Source organism: Schistocerca americana, chromosome X, assembly GCF_021461395.2.
Source record: "Schistocerca americana isolate TAMUIC-IGC-003095 chromosome X, iqSchAmer2.1, whole genome shotgun sequence".
Taxonomy (NCBI): Eukaryota; Metazoa; Arthropoda; class Insecta; order Orthoptera; family Acrididae; genus Schistocerca; species Schistocerca americana.
In genome coordinates this window covers 481,505,199-481,517,254 of record NC_060130.1, presented here as the reverse complement: position 1 = coordinate 481,517,254, position 12,056 = coordinate 481,505,199, and the positions used below count along the sequence as shown (strand labels likewise).

General features: G+C 48.9%; 1 protein-coding gene across 1 annotated transcript in view; it reads right to left on the bottom strand.

Moving 5' to 3' along the window:
- LOC124555630 (calcium-dependent secretion activator-like) overlaps positions 1 to 12,056 on the bottom strand; it is a 1,496,314-nt gene that overhangs the window by 1,249,181 nt on the left and 235,077 nt on the right. The window lies entirely within an intron of this gene.

Here is a 12,056-nt window from a genome sequence, read left to right as displayed (position 1 = left end):
CTGTTGAGGTAGAACAGTTGCTAGTGGGCGACCTCTGGGGAACCTGCAACTCCCCAGTTGTATTAGGCTTACCCAGGCAAGCAGGGCTCTGTCTGGGTGGACATTCCTTCCCCTAGCTGCTCGTGGGACCACCATGAAACGAAATACGAATAGTACGCAAGCACGAGTCTCTAAGAAAGGAAAGTTCAATGCTTTACAGTATGACCCCCCAATCGTTCCCTTCCCTGTCCACATCAGGGGAGGAACGGCGGTCTAAATTACCTGGTGAGACGTATTCTCCTCGATTTCTGGTTTGCAGCCGAACAGATGGGGACTCGTTTATGACCACAAAGCCTCAGTTTTTTGTGGAAAATTTAGAGGACAAGTTCGAAGAAATTGAGGGCCTGTCTAAAATGAGGTCTGGAGCAGTCCTCATACAGACAGCATACCAAGCACAGTCATGGACATTGCTTGCTTGTGACAAGCTCGGTGATGATGCAGTCTCCATTATGCCTCATAAGAGCCTCAATATGGTTCAGGGACTTATTTTTCATCGTGACCTGTTGTTGCAGTCTGACGACGAGCGTCGTGCAAATCTGGAACGCTGTGGTGTCCACTTTGTACGACGTGTCTTCAGGGGACCTAAAGATAGTAGGGTCGCCACCGGCGCCTTCATCTTGGCCTTCAAGGGAGACACCCTGCCCGAGAAGGTCAAGGTGATGATATATCGATGTGATGTTAAGCCTTACGTCCCTCCTCCCATGCGCTGCTTCAAGTTCCTGAGGTTTGGGTATATGTCATCTAGATGTGACGCCAACCCTACCTGTCGGGATTGTGGACGTGCTTCCCACTCCAACACCCCGTGTTCACCGCCCCCTGTTTGTGTCAACTGCGGACAGAAATATTCACCTTGCTCGTCAGACTGCACGGTTTATGAAAAAGAACGAAAGATTAGGGAGTATAAGACCTTGGACAGGCTCACTTACACAGAGGCTAAATGCAAGGACGACCGACTTCACCCTGTGCGCATTTCATCGACGTTTGCTGCAGCAGTTTCGATATCGCCATCCCTGGCAATGAGCCCCCAAGCTCAGCCACTTCTTGTGGGCCCTCCAGCCCGGCCGTCTATTCCTCCCCCCAGGTAGTTGGGGGAACACCCTCATCTGTTGCTCCCCTGTTATCAACAGCGAGCGTAACAACCCCTCCTTCTTTGGGGACTTCAGTCCCCACCTCTGCGCCAGAGAAGTGCCTGCCTCCTCTGGCTCCCCTAGCGCGGAAGGGATCTTGGTGCCCTCCCTTCCACGGTTACTGCCCCTCTAGATGTCAGCCAGTGGCTGAAAAAGCCACAACCTGAGGGCCGTAGGGCTTTCAGGTCTTCCTCGGTCCATGGGACTGGGTCGGAAAAGCCCACCCAGCCTGATAAACCGAAGGACAAATGGGACCCTAGCAAAAAGAAGAAAAAGCAAAAGGAGAAGGACATAGAGACAGAAAAGGAGTTAACCACTGCACCTGAAGATGATGTAGAGCATCTGGCGTCCCCTCAGCAGCTGCATGTTGCTCGACCTGCAGCTCCTATGGAAGTTGTAAGGCTACTTCGCAATCAGTGGCGGCGAGCGCTTCTAAGGCGTAACCTATATCCCCCCCCCCCCCTCCCCCAGGTTCTTTCATGTCTTCAGTCAGATGCCATTATCCTTCATTGGAATTGTCATGGTTTTTTCCACCACCTTGCTGAGTTGAACCAGTTTTTGTCCCACTTCCCTGCCACTTGTGTAGCCCTACAGGAAACCTGGTTTCCTGTTTGGCAGACCCCTCTCCTCTGTGGCTACCAGGGTTACTATAAGAACCGCATAGAATACGACAGGGTGTCTGGCGGTGTCTGTGTTTATGTTCTTGCTACTGTTCCTAGTGCCCCAGTGCCACTTCACACAGCTCACGAGGCTGTGGCTGTTAGAATCCAGGCAGGAATGGAGCTTACCATCTGCTCCCTCTACCTTCCCCCAAATGAGGTTGTCCCTCTTGCTGACCTAGCTGCCTTGTATGCCCAGCTCCCCCCGCCATTCCTCCTTTTGGGGGATTTTAATGCCCACCACCCTTCATGGGGTGGGGCACAGATCTCTGGCCAGGGTAGGAACGTTGAGGCCTTCTTGGCACAACAGGCTATTTGCCTCCTTAATACTGGTGCTCCCACATACTTTAGGTGGACTCATGGCACATTCTCGGCTATTGACCTCTCTCTTAGTAGCCCAGGTCTTCTTCCATACCTCAGTTGGAGGGTCTACGATGACCTCTGTGGTAGTGACCACTTTCCTATCCTGGTTTCTCTTCTTCAATCCCAACCCCCTGACCAGCTGCCACGATGGTCTCTTCGTGGAGCTGATTGGGCAGCCTACACCTCAGCTACTATGTCCATTGCTCTGCCTCCTGGTGACATTGATTTGGCAGTGGACGAGATCACTATGGCTATTGTTTCTGTTGCTGAGGCAACTGTCCCCTGCTCTTCAAGTACCCTGAGGAGTACGTCAGCCCCTGGTGGACACCAGAGATTGCAGAAGCTATCCGGGACCTCCGGCGAGCCCTGCAACGACACCGGCGTCATCAATCCTTAGAGAATCTGGTTGCCTTTAAACGGCTGCGGGCCCGGGCTCAGCGGGTAATCCGGCGGAGCAAACAGGACTGATGGGAACGATATGTTGCCACCGTAGGTTCTCGCACCTCTCCATCTCAGGTGTGGTCGCGGGTTCGGCGCATTTTTGGCTTTCGCCCTCATGCGTCTGTCCCTTGCCTTTCTCTTCGGGGTACACTTTGTACTGACCCAATCACCATCGCCGAACATCTGGCAGAGTACTTCGCTCCTATTTCCGCGACAGCAGGCTACAGCGCAGAATTCCGCGCCATTAAAGAACAGGCTGAGCAAATGCAGTTGTCGTTTCGCACGCACCGTTGGGAACAATACAACACCCCGTTTAGTGAATGGGAGTTCCAAAGTGCCCTTACAGCTTGCCCTGATACCTCTCCAGGTCCAGACCGAATTCACAACCAGTTTCTTCGCCATCTCTTGGCGCACTGTCAGGGTGCATTACTCGCCCTGTTTAACCGCATCTGGACGCAGGGCGTTTTCCCAACTCGTTGGCAGGATTGCATTACCATCCCAGTGCTGAAACCTGGTGCAGATCCGCTGGTGGTTGACAGCTATCGCCCTATCAGCCTTACCAACGTTATGTGCAAACTCCTGGAACAGATGGTGAGTCGGCAGCTCATGTGGATCCTCGAAGCTCGGGGCCTCCTAGCCCAGCAACACGGGGGCTTCCGTCAGGGCGCTCAGCGATCGACAATTTAGTCTCGCTAGAGTCGGCTATTCGTACAGCTTTTACTTGGCGAGAACATCTAGTTGCTGTTTTCTTTGATCTTCGGAAGGTGTACGATACCACCTGGCGCCATCATTTCCTTGCTACGCTGCACGAATGGGGCTTATGGGGTCCACTTCCGATTTTTCTACGGAATTTCCTCTCGAATCGCTCCTTTCGAGATCGAGTTGGCACATATTTTAGCTCTGCTCATATTCAAGGGAACAGTGTCCCGCAGGGCTCGGTTCTCAGTGCTCCCCTCTTTTTGGTGGTGATTAATGGTCTTGCAGCTGTGGTGGGCTCATCGGTCTGTTCCTCTCTATATGCTGATGACTTTTGTCTTTATTACAGTTCCCCAAGCATCAGTGTCACTGAACGGCGGCTGCAGGGAGCTATCCATAAGGCACATTTTTGGGCTTCCAACCATGGTTTTCAGTTCTCAGCCTCCAAGACCGGAGTGATGCATTTCTGTCGTCGTCGCACAGTCCACCTCCATCCAGAGCTCTACCTTGCTAATGAACTCCTTCGCATTGCGGAGATGCATCGCTTCCTTGGCATGCTGTTTGATGCTCAGCTCACTTGGACACCTCCTCTTCGTGAGCTTAAACAACGGTGCTGGCGGCAACTCAACATCCTTCACTGCCTCAGCCACACCGTTTGGGTGGCTGAACGAACAACTCTCCTGCAGCTCTATAAGGCCTTAGTCCAGTCCCGTCTCGACTATGGGAGTGTGGTGTATGACTCAGCAGCACCTTCAACATTGCAGATCCTCGACCTGATTCTCCATTGTGGCGTCAGAATGGCGACAGGTGCCTTCCACACTAGTCTGGTGACTAGCCTTCTAGTAGTAGCTGGAATCCCTCCCCTACGATTCCGCCGACAACAGCTGCTTGCGTCCTACATCGCCCGTGTCCCCCCCAGGTGGTCCACAACTCTTTTGTGGATACGTGTGTAGCAAGCACGGGACCCTGAGCTAATGTGGCCCCTTCCTTTCTGGGGTGCATACCTTCCTTTTCTGCATCCTTCCCCATCCCCCATCTTCGCCCCCCTTACCTCCGCCTCTTTCCTTCCCTTTCTCCCCCTCTGGGAGTATGTTTAGTGCCTATGTCCAGAGACGGACGATCGAAACTGTACAACAGTCTCTCTTCTTCGCTTTCTCTGCTAGCAAGTCTTTGTCCTTCCTTTGTCCTTCTCTTTTCCTTACCTCTTCTCTTTACCCTTTTCTCCGCTGTGGCGTTTGAGACCTCTCTTCTTTCCTTTCCCTTTCCCTTTCTTTGTTCGTCCCTTTCTCTCTTTTCCTCCCTGTGTGTGTCTGAAGGCTGACCCACGCATTCCCATGCGTAGCCGGTGACGGGGTAACGCGTAATTCCCCGCCCTGGGTAGACAGATAGGACACGTACATACCCTCTGGTAATGGCCAGGCCCAGAGAGGGGTGATTACCCGAGCTGATACCTTCCGAAAGTGCCGATTGGTCCCTCCGTCCGTTTATTGGGAGGTGTGACCTGAGGTGTGAACAATCACCTAAGGCGGGAGTGCCCTCAGAGAGGGCCCCCACAAGGAAGGAGCGCGCCACCAGAGACGCCGGTAATCCTGGGGGATACTTCCGCAATGGTTTCCTCATCATCTACTATGTCTGCTCACAAGCGTAAGTTCAATGAGTCTCAGCCACGGACAGTTCTTCCATTGTTGCCACAGTTCCTTGTTGTTTCTCGGTCTGACAAAGGTCAAGACTTCTCCACGGTCAACCCTTTCATTATTCAGAAAGGTGTCGACGCAATTGCAGGTCCTGTAAAGTCTTGTTCCCGATTATGAAATGGCACCTTGTTGTTAGAAACAGTCAGTGCCCTCCAGGCACAAAAATTGCTGTGTACTTCACTGCTACACACCTTCCCTGTCCGGGTGGAACCGCACCACACTTTAAATTCATCACGTGGGATCGTTTATACACGCTCCCTCGACGGATTGTCCGACGAGGAAATTCAAAACTACCTGTCTGACCAGGGTGTAACGGCTGTTCATCGAGTCATGAAAAGGGTTGACATGAACATCGTTCCAACCCGTACTGTCTTCTTGACATTTGACAGAGTTCAACTCCCATCGAACATAAAAGTGAGCTGTGAGATAATTTCCGTTCACCCTTACATCCCAAACCCTACGTGTTGTTATTGGTGTCAGCATTTCAATCATACCAGCCAGTCCTGTTCCAATCCGGCCAAATGTGTTACGTGTGGCAAGGATCCCCATGAGGGTGCTTGTCCACCTCCATCCCCTCGTTGGATCAACTGTATGGGTGACCACGCTGCTTCCTCTAGAGATTGCCCCATTTTTAAAGACGAACGTCAAGAAATTAGAGTGAAGTAAAAGGTGTCGACCTTTGCTGCTCTAAAGTTATTCGCCAGTCGAAAGTCCACTGTGCCTCAGACAGGTAAATACAGCACTGTCCTTGCCCCTCCTCTGCCAACAAAGGAGGCAGCCACGCAGACTTGTGATCTCACCTTTAGTGCCACGGTTGTCAGATCGACCAGCGCAAAGACCGCCCATTCAACCTCCCCACTCTCGCCTGCTCACTCTATGGCTCACCCTTAATCGGGTTCTGCTAAATCTTGAGCCCCAAAATCAGACACCCAGACTTCCAAAAAAGAGCCTACTTGTGAAGATTTTTTACGTACCCCAACTTCACAACCATCGGTTCTTACTTCATCTCAACGTCCTGTTTCCAAGAAGGCTAATACGAGACCCAGTTCCTCTCCTTCCCGCCACGGCGTGTCTCATCTACAGCACCACATGGCGGTAACCGCCCTCGGCCGTCTTCTGTGTCGCCGAGGCGCACTGCTGGCGGCCGCTCAACCAGCCAATCGCTGGTGGCAAGAGCTGCTCCCGAACAACCTATGGGTCAGGATCTTCTGCCTTTGGCTGTTCCACACTGTCAGTCGCAAGTTCTGAGCAGTCGTTGAGTTGAGGGCAACCCTGGTCATATTCTGCCATTTTCTGTCCACCCTATGTCCATTATCCTCTGGAATATCCGCGGCATTCGAGCCAATCGGGATGAATTGGCGATCCTCTTACGATCCTACTCGCCAGTCATCTTCTGTCTTCAGGAAACAAAGCTGCGTCCCCACGATCGCTTTGTTTTCCCCCATTTTCAGTCAGTCCGATTTGATCTCCCTCCTGTTGAAGGCACTCCAGCACATGGAGGACTCATGATTCTTCTCCATGATACTTTCCATTATCACCCAATCCCCTTAAACACTTCGTTCCAAGCTGTCGCTGTCCGTCTTTCCCTTTCTGGATACACCTTCTCTCTTTGTACTGTTTACATTCCATCGTCCACACCAATGGCAGGAGCTGATCCCCTTCATCTTCTTGGTCAGCTTCCGCCCCCCCCCCCCCCCCCCTATGTGCTGGTTGGGGACTTCAATGCCCACCACCCACTTTGGGGATCTCTGCATCCTTGTCCACGCGGCTCACTATTGATAGACGTCTTCCACCAAGCGGATCTTCTTTGCTTCAACACTGGAGACCCTACATTTTGGTCTGCCTCCACGACAAATTTCTCTCACTTGGACCTTTCGGTCGGTACTGTTCCGCTAGCTCGGCGTTTCGAACGGTTCGCTCTTGCGGATACACACTCGAGTGACCACTTTCCATGTGTCCTTCGATTGCAGCCACATCTGCCATATATGCACCCGAGACGCTGGAAGTTTGCTCAAGCCGATTGGACACTTTTTTCGTCTCTAGCGACATTCGATGACCGTCACTTTCCTAGCGTCGACGATGAGGTCACTCATATTACAGAAGTTATTCTTACAGCTGCGGAATGTTCAATACCTCGCACCTTCGAATTGCCCCGGCGCCCCCCAGTTCCTTGGTGGAACGAGGCACGCCGTGACGCAATACGTGAGCGACGACGTGCTCTTCGCGTTTTCAGGCACCATCCTACTTTGGCCGACTGTATCCGCTATAAGCAGTTCCGTGCGCGATGCCGTCGCGTCATCCGCGATAGGAAGAAGGCAAGCTGGGACTTCTTTAATAGCTCATTTAACACCTTCACTCCCTCCTCGGAAGTTTGGAGTCGGATTGGACGGTTATGTGGCGCGCCTAGTTTCTCCCCGGTCTCTGGGCTCACTGCCGCGCATGATACGTTAGCAATTTCTAACCCACTGGGTCAACACTTTGCTGAGATTTCGAGCTCTTCAAATTACCCGCCAGCGTTTCTCCCGAAGAAACGTGCAGCGGAAGTGCAACCTCTTGCTTTCTCCTCTCAAAATCACGAAAGCTATAATACTGTTTTCTCCATGCGGGATCTCCAACATGCACTCTCTTCTTCTCGGTCTTCCGCCCCAGGTCCGGATGGTATCCACATCCAAATGTTGCTGCATTTATCATACCATAGACTGCGTTACCTCCTTCGCCTTTATAATCGAATTTGGGCCGACAGTACTTTTCCCAGACGATGGCGGGAATCTATTGTAGTTCCTCTTCCGAAACCTGGAAAGGACAAACATCTCCCCTCTAGCTATCGCCCCATTTCTCTCGCGGGTAGTGTATGTAAGGTTTTGGAGCGTATGGTGAATTGCCGTTTAGCCTGGTGACTGGAGTCCCACAGTCTTACAATACCTGCCCAATGCGGTTTCCGAAAGCATCGTTCTGCAGTTGACCATCTTGTTGCTCTCTGCACTTATATCATGAACAATGTTCTCCGGAAACGCCAAACAGTAGCAAAATTTTTTGATCTGGAGAGAGCATACGATACCTGTTGGAGGACAGGCATCCTCTGCGCACTGTTGTCTTGGGGATTTCGAGGTCGGCTGCCCCTTTTTCTTCGTGAATTTATGGCAGAGCGCACATTTAAAGTGCGGGTGAACACTACTCTCTCCCGTAGTTTCTCCCAAGAAAACGGGGTGCTCCAGGGCTCTGTGCTAAGTGTTGTACTGTTCGACATTGCCATAAATCCAATTATGGATTGTCACCTTCCTGATGTCTCGGGCTCCCTCTTTGTGGACGATTTTGCGATCTACTACAGCTCTCAACGGACCAGCCTTCTTGATCGACGTCTTCAAGGATGCCTCGATCGCTTCCACTCTTGGATCATCGAAACCGCCTTCCGCTTTTCTCCCAGTAAGACCGTTTATGTTAATTTTTGCGAAGATGGTCACAGGCATGAAGGGTCGCGGACTGGGTAGCTGAAGCAGTTTTGATCAACAACGAACTCGACCGCATCTTGCTCAGAGAGTCCACTTCGCCAAACTTGTCTTCAGTGTGTTCCACAAAAAATAAAGTTTGGTTTTAGTGAAAGTATCCCCATCAGTCCTGGTGCAAACCAGATAGCGGGGGAAAGGTTTCGCCCCTAGCCGACGAGCCTGACCCTCGTCCCAGGGGCTAGCCTTAGAAGGGAAGGCCGTTTTCCATTCAAAGAGACGGCTGTAGAAGAACGGTCAGAGTTCTGGACCCATATGCGTTTCATTTGCACAGCGTCCGCCCTGATACCACCCACTCCGATCAGGGGCTCTCCTCATAGGCGCCACCCAGTCACAGCAAGGGCCGTCTGGCTCGGCGGCCATTGCCGGGAGTTCCGATGCTCCAGGATGACAAGCAACCACTCCTAGGCTTACATGAGGTCACAGCTCAGGCATCAGAATTAGGATCCCTGTATTTTCAGGGGTGTGTGTTTGTAAATCCGTTAAGCTGTAAAAAATGAACATTTTTGTTTGCCATTATGTATGTTGCAGATTGTTTACATTCTTCATTATTTACATTGTTTCTACTTTACTATCACCTGTTTATACTGTTTTGTGGCAAAATAAACACAACCTCGCCAAATCTTCCGTCTGTTGCATTAATTTTGGACACCTCTGTAGCTATACCTAGCTTATCCGGCTGGAATGTCGGGTCTACCGGTAAGCTTTTAGAATCCGTAAATTGATACTGTTAATAAGTCTTCGAGGTCGAGCAGTTTCTACCTTTTCGATTAGTTAGTTGGGAATTCCAAACCGGATTTATGGTGTTTAAGTCGGCGACGGTCACAGTTTTCCAGAACGCACTTTGTTTCTGCAGATCTTTCTCTACTGGGAGTTGGTTTCGGCTGTGGTAAACAGCGAAGCAGGTAAAGTGCGCGCAAAATACAGATGTGCAGTCGGCTGGGGAAACGTAGAGAGAGCGGCAGTGGTGGGGTGCCGCTCAAAGTACTGTAGGGAGAAATGCCAAGCGCTGCTGTCCTAAACTAAAGTCTACGCTCACACTTTTTGTAAATATTAAGTGAAGCTCGTGCACACTTACACTTCCATGGTGACCATCCAATAAGATCTACTGTCACCGGTGCTTCGGTTAGTTTCTAAAAAGATTCGTCGCAGACGGGTAACTGAGATGTGATCATCACTTCTTGGCCCAATCGCCCATTTAACTGCAGAGAGTAGGGTAGAGGAAAAAAAAGTGCAGCAGTTTGATGAGCTGTGGGAAAAATACCTTCGCAACTGTATAAGCTGGGAAATAGGACAGCTAGCAGAAATTTCGTTGCTGCTGTGACAGTTTTGGGATCCAGGATAAGGACTGATTTGTTAATACTGTTAATGGGCATGCAGGAAGTATGATGTTTCCCTTGAACTTGCAAATAGAAAATTTTTCATTACAGGCTTAAACAAGGAATCAGTTGGAAGCAGTGCTAAATCAAACAGTGCACAGGAGATATCACAAAATGCATCGTTCGTTGTTAAAACGGTAAAAAATGCAGTGAACGACCTTACGTACTACAATGCTCAAAATTTTTTGTCGACAGGCCTTCCATTTATTCGCTGTCTTCAGAAAAGTCGGAATTCATCACCGTTATCGCTAGTATCCTCAGTATCGCTGGCACGTAACTCGATAACCATTTCTTCCATTTCGTCTGTCAATTTTTTCTGGTCTGCATATGATTTCTCAACACTTTCCACATATCTACAAATTACCGCCCATCCTTGTTCAGTAATGGAGGAAAATTTTTTCTTAGCTAGCTTCCACACGTACTCCAGCTTGAAAATAACTAGTTCTTTGCCAGTGCTCATACCATTTCTATAGCGTTTAGTTCGGGATGGTAAGGGGGTAAACAGAGAACAGAATGACTATAATGTGCCAAAAGCTTATCTGCAGTGGAAACCTCTGCAGGTTTGTTGCTTTCTATTAAGGCAAGTAACTCGATTATTTGGCAACATTGTTTTCAAATTCTATTCTGCATTGTTTGTATTATATGGGAATTGGAAGAGGGGCTGGTTTCCTTAAAATACTCTAGAAAGTTTTACTTGTGCAGTCAGGTAGTCAACTGTAGGAATTTGGGTTTTCTAAAGTGAATTACTTGTGCTTTTTACGTGTACACCAGTATTTAGCAGTTTCGCATATAGAGTATTATCGAGAATTCTAGAGCTAATGAGTTGTGCGTACTCGTTTCAGAACAACCAACCGTTGAGTTTCATTTTCCTATGCTAAAAGCTGAAAGTCTACATAAAGAGAAGAGAGAACAGCAAAGATAACATTACACAGTGTAGAAAAAATTGTTCGCTTTAGATCATTTGAAGAAACACCTATGGCATCGTGAAGCTTGAGCTTCTCCCGGCCTACCGCATATTCACGTAACTTACGAGAATGCAGTCTTGTAACGTTCTCGACAACATACGTTATCCCTAAGTTATTTTAATGTATCGCATTTATTTTTAGCTGGTCATTTTTTCACTTTATCTTCTGTCAGAAAGTATACACAAACGACGAAAATTCGGGTACGTGGATGCAAATGGCAACTTAAAATAGGAAATTTTAGTATGAAATATAAAATACGATGGGAAAGTCAATTCTAGTTATCAAGTGTTTCAAAATTACCTCGTTTCACACATACGAAGATAATACGGGATTCCTAGAATGCTTAATCACAGTGGTATTTTTTCCTCGTGATAGTCATATCACGTTGTTGTTTGTAACTACAAATTTTCAACAACGCAAACATTTTGTCTGGTAACGCTGATTCACAGCCATGCAAACAATTTTATAATATATAAACAACATACATCGTTTATTGGACAATTAATACCGCAGAACTCAGACTGTATCATGCCAGGGAAAGTTTCATGCAGTGGGTGTTACAAAAAATGCACTGCTATTTATATTTTTGGTACTACTTACACTTTTATGTTTCTGTCTGAGGAAGACTACCTCATATATTAAATAAATTAAAGTAAAATGTGAAATGGATGAAAGAGTGCAACATGAAGAGCACCAGGGAAAGTGCTGCTATGGTGCACGCAAATAGTACGTAGGTATACACCATGTAGCACCATGTAGCGAGGCGTACTTTACACAGTGGAAATGAGAAAGGAACATCGTGCGCTAATGCTTGCACATTAACTGAGTTATTACGCTTCTGTACATTCAGCATTATCCATCACACAGTCGCTGGCAGATCATCTTCAATAGTTTGTTTCCTAGGCACAAAACAGTCCTGCAAAGAAAAGGTCACAGAGACGTCTGGTAGGCCCTACTATCCAAGCTTCTGGTCAAGCGATGGGACCAGTAATGAGACAGAAAGCATTCTCTCGCGCTGCTTATAAGCTCAGTGGGGAACAGATCTGCTGATCTCGCTAGCCAGAAGAGTTTAACATATTAGAAATCGCGTTGAGAAACGCTAGAAGTGTTTGACAGGGCGCTATCTTGTTGATGGACACTCCTCTCTGAAGTTGTAGGCCTAGCGATCGTATTTGCTGAACGGTTGAGAG